This window comes from Pinus tabuliformis, chromosome 6 (assembly GCF_031772625.1).
Source record: "Pinus tabuliformis cultivar Carrire ecotype Pingquan chromosome 6, CPIR1, whole genome shotgun sequence".
Classification (NCBI taxonomy): domain Eukaryota; kingdom Viridiplantae; phylum Streptophyta; class Pinopsida; order Pinales; family Pinaceae; genus Pinus; species Pinus tabuliformis.
Window position 1 is genome coordinate 1,403,156,915 of NC_142292.1, and position 5,468 is coordinate 1,403,162,382.

The following is a 5,468-nucleotide window of genomic DNA, read 5'->3' on the forward strand; positions in this document are numbered from 1 at the left end:
TTTTTTATCTCAAATGAGAAGGCACACAATTATGTATACTTCATCTCAATGAGAGAAGTTAATCAGATGGCTGCAGCTTATAATTCATCATTGTAGTTTCACTCATCCATGCATCGTAGTTTAACTCATCCATGCAGGTGGCATGGTCCATGCCCAGAATGAGCCCTTCAGGTGTAAGCGAACCCTTATATTTTCTTTCTTTACCTTGGTTAGTCAACTTGTATAATGAAGTTGACTGAATTGCAGAAACAGGAGGTTTCTTTGGAGTAATTAATAATTATTACTGGAAACTGTTTTTCCTCAAATTCTGTCATTGCAATACAGCTCCAATAGCAATATTGAAATGGTGCAAGAAATGACAATGATGAGGCAAATTTGGTAAAAATGCTTGCTGGTGATGTCTGTTATGGTGGAAACTTATATGACTGTTAAAACTCCGCACATGTATAGTCGTCAGGATTGTCTTCGTATGTTTATTGTGGGCCATTTTGTCTTCAAAGAAAATAAGAAGATTCATTAAAATTTGCTACTATAATTTAAAACTCCACATTTATCGTGGTGTGTTGCTTTTAGCTGTTGTCTTGCTTTTAGTATTGTTGTTTCTATAGAGGAGAGTGTCTTGGTAGTGTCATTAGATCATGTTCACACTTTGGTGATATCTTGCTTGGGATCACATAGTGGTTAAAATTTTTTGTTTCCAGACTGAATGATGACTATTACATCCTTGCTAGAGAAAAGTTGTGGCTTGGCTTAGACTCCAGACTGAATGATGACTATTCCATCCCTGCTTTAGAATTGTGACTTGGCTTAGTGCAGAGTTAACTGCGTGTTCAGTGAATGAATTCGAAATTCCCTTTTAGTCATAATTTGGCTTATGAAGGCAATAATTTAGAGTATTGAATGGAAGAAATCTTAAAAGTTTGATCAACATTTCATTTTCATTTGCATGGACATCGTTTATCCTTTTTTTGTTTAAACCATGGGAATCAGTAACTCATTGGAATGATCTAGGCTATGGCTGGGATCAAACCTACTGGCTGCCACTATAACCCAAGAGTATATCCAACAACCCACAATAACATGTGATTTTTTTTCCACAAATTTCTTAGGTTATCTTATTGTCTTTGTTAATATTGACTTTACAAATGTGCAGAATTCATCGTCTTCTTTTCCACACAAGATTTTTCCATAACATGAAAGAAGGGCATAGGGCTGAGGGGTTCACAGCTTTAACATGTGGATAGGAATTTTGAAGTGACTGCCTTGACTGCCTTATATTTCTTCAGAAGTTGGTCGATGTCAAAATGGAAGTAAGAGTCCATTGCTTTGTGGTACTGAATGTAGTGAAAGAATGAACTTGCCTGAGGAATTTGAACGTATCGACTTCCAATTATAATGGCCTTACAGACTTTTTAGGATATGGATGCTAATGGCCAATTACCTACAAATATAGAACCCTCAAACTAAGGCAGAAATTAATTCTCTCTCTCTACAGTATCTTAATCATCAGTTATCTTAATGGATGTTAGTGTCTTAGATAATAGGGTTATGTCGGAGGGTAAAGTGGAGTCCTGACCCTCTGATCCATTGTAGGGGGGACAAATGAGAGGAGAATGGAGTGTCTTCATCACCTCTCTAATTATCAGTTACGGTTTTCTTGCTACTAACCAAAAATGTTCTTGGAGAGAAGGGGAGAATGAGCAAAGAAAAAATACTTTTATTCTTGCATGTTGTGGGAAACTTGCTGGTCTGTGGTTGTTTGACAAGAGCTTTTGCTTGACGGTTTTGTTATATCTCACTGTTTTAGTTGATAAATATGTTCATCTTAATTGATCCTGGGATGAGAGGACTATGCTAATCTTTCATTTGTTCCGAGGACTAGGCCAGAAGGTTGTAAAAACTTTTAAGTGACCCTTTTTTTGGATCAGATGAAATATTCATAATTATTTATATAAAACTGAGAGAGCACCTTGTACATGCATCATTTCCAGTCCATTTCAAAATTGGGTCCGTGACTATCCCTACACAATTGCTAACAAAACCAGATCATAATAACATGTTTCTTATCAAATAGAATTTTTCAAAACAGAAAGAAAAATATCAGATCTTTTAAATGGCTGGCTCTGCCGAGCCTGCTGATTTGGGGTTTTGGGGCTTCTGGATGGGCTCACTTCCGCAGGCATGGAATTTCTTTTCCATTGAGGACCGTGAGCTGTCTATGCAATACTTCATTAATAATAATCTCCATGTACTACAACATTCTCTTCTTAAAGTCATCGTCCTCTAGCATCTGCTTCTCCATCCTTGCACCGTCAGTGATTGAACATGGTTTCCAACGACAGGATGATAATCTTCTCAAACTCAGACCTCTGGTGGGCATGCAGTTCATTTTACTTCTAACCTTACACAAACATAACAAGGATTGTAATTGTTCTCATTCATGATTTTGTCAGCCTTTGACTTTGAACTCGAGGAACTATTGCCTGGATTGGAATTTGCATTATCAAAGTTGCTCTTCAATTGCTCAAACTTCTTCCCTGAGTCCCTTGGTCAGTCTTGGGGCCATTTCCCCTAGTTGGCCGTGGTTTTCCTACCGACTGCAGTGCAACACAAGGGAACATGGGAGCCTATTTGTAAGAGCTCACAAACTGAAACAGAGAATTAGACAATCCCTTCAATTCTTTCTCTTGAAGCCTTTCTTGCAATCAATGTTGCAAACATTGGCATCGGGATAAAATCGGTAAGGGTTTGGAAAACCAAAAAATTGTAAAATTGAGAAAATATCACTAAAAGTTGGCAAACATTGGCAAAATTAAGATACCACCAAAATATTGGTAAAACTCAGCAAACATCTGCTAGGCCAAAAAATTGTGATTTTGTGATAAAATTGGGATGTTTGCAACACTGCTTGCAATAACTCCCCTGTCAATAACAATTATCTGTTATTATCATTACAATATTGGAAGTATATTCAAGAGTTTTGTTGGTGTGCATTACAGAAGGTAATCATTATCCTATTTTGTTAAGTGTTTCTATCTGTTTACCACTGCTGTAGTTAGACTTGTAACTTGGTCAGGAACGGTACGTTTCTGCCTCTTACGAGAATGCTATTATATCCCTGTTTATGAAAGATGATTATGCAATAAAGTATCTTTGCAAATATCTGCTGCAAATTAAATAGTAGCATACCTTTCTATTCCTTAATTTTTGTATATTGGATGATCAAATTTTAAGTTCCGGGTTAAGAGAACGCAAGTAATTGGATCAATAAAATTAATATGGACAATAAACAGTGAGCTCTTGCTAGCTATTGGAAAAGTTAAGTTTGCTCATGCAAGCGGTCTAAAAATTTCAAATTTTCAATAAAGTCCATAATTATGAATAGATTTCCTTTCAACTTCCAATTTTTCACAGCTCAACTCATTACTGGTGGCTCTTCATACAAGTGAATGTTTTGTTCATTTTTATATTTTTTGAACACATTCTATTGCAATACACACGCACTATTACGAAATAATCATGTATGTTCCTCCACATGATTTGACTTGTTCTATTTCATTTCTCACATCCATTTCCTATGCTTTTGGTATGATCTGAAGGCATATTACTGAATGTGGTAGTATTGGGAGAATTTTCTGTATGGCTTTAACATTTGCTCATTTTATTAAAATATACATCTTCAAATACATTTGTTTTGATCCAAGGGTGAATAATTGAGTAAGAGGCGTTCAAAATCTTTTCATATGATTTTCACTCATTCTTCTTGCTTTCAGCTGAAGAGTTAAATTATGTTTGGACTTCGTGTTTTGACTCGTGATGATTTTACATATGTTTCCTTTTCCACTCTATAATCTTCAAGCTGAAAATTAAAAATGCTTTCCTAAAATGCCCATTTAAACAAGTCTGAAATGTCTAACATCTGTTCATCTTGAAATCATTTCTATGACAATATTACTTCTCTATAGGCTTCGAGATAAAAAGCAAGTATAAAATATGGGACTCTTTTCCATGTGATTTATTATGGATCATACTTCAGTAACTACATCTATTTTCTGTGTTGTCTGTGTTTTAACTTCCGATACATGAATATTGATTTTTTTGTTGGAAATCCCCTGTCCCTAGCTTGCTATGCCGTTATACAGAGTTAGGGTCATTGAAAATTGACTAAAACACACAATTGAGTGCATCTATGATACAGGAATAAACAAGAGCATCTGGCTACAACTAATGGGCCTATGGGGAGGACAAGTTTCTTGGATATAATTCTCGACTGTAAGACCAAATCTCCAAGTAATTGGCTGAAGGAAAGATACTCTGGTTGGAAGTAGAGTTGGGGCGATATGGAATTTCTGCATTAGAACTGTTTTAGTTCTGAGTTGCCAGTCCCGATGCCCATCTGTTTCCTTCATCCTTTTCACCTCAGAGAATAGATATCCATAAAGTCATATACTGTAATACATGTAACTTTGATTAATTGCTGTATTTAGTTGTACATAATCTATCAAATAATTCCCTTTTTGTCTGTTCACTGAAGCTGGGTGTTGTGTATTGATTGAATATAAAAATAGTTAGGATGCTGTTCGTGTTGGCTTAATTTGCTGTAAAATACCGCTGCAGTGAATTACCTTTCGATACTCCATGAAAGTTCTCTTCGCTTTAAATGGATGCTTAAGTCATCAGTTCACTATTGCTATTCTTTTTGTTTGTTTATTCTGTTCATATGTGTAGAATTTTTATAGAGATTGTGATCACCTCTTTCAAACTAAAGTGGCATGGCATTTTTCAGTAAAAATTAAATTTTTGGTCTTAACTGTGACAACTGTAAATAGAATTTGCATACCTTTATAAGTTTTGAGCTAACCATTCCACAAAATAAGCTTTATCCATCACTGTAAAATATACTGATATATATTAGTGCACAGTCAATTGAAGTGATTTAATTGGAGTTGTCTTTAGTGAGACTTTTTGGAAGCTTTTCCGGTGGGTTTTTCCGGTCAAATTTCTCTAAAATCCGGCAGCAATTTATTGAAATCGCAAGTTTGATAGCTAATTTCTGCACAATCAAAGTGTCCTAGGGGTATTTCAGGGTGCTGAATCCAAATATGCAGTTAAAAAACCATTTTAAATAATGCAAATCAAGATTTAACCTCAATTTTTTCTACTGGATTCGTCACCGGAATCTCCAAAAAGTCGCACTAAAGACAACTCCGATTTAATTTCAATGTTTCACTGAGTTTCCGACACGGGGAAGCACGGGAGCGGGATATGCCCAAGGAAGGAGACGTATGTAATCAAACTCAAATTTTAAGGAAATTTCAGGGAAATGAGGGACATCGGAGCCATAAAAAAATATAAAATTCTAAAAAATTTAACATATAAAAATAAAAAATTAAATCCCAACAATAAGTCTCAACAATTATAATTATGAAATGTACTTCTAAATTGAAATTCATCAATAATTATGAAAT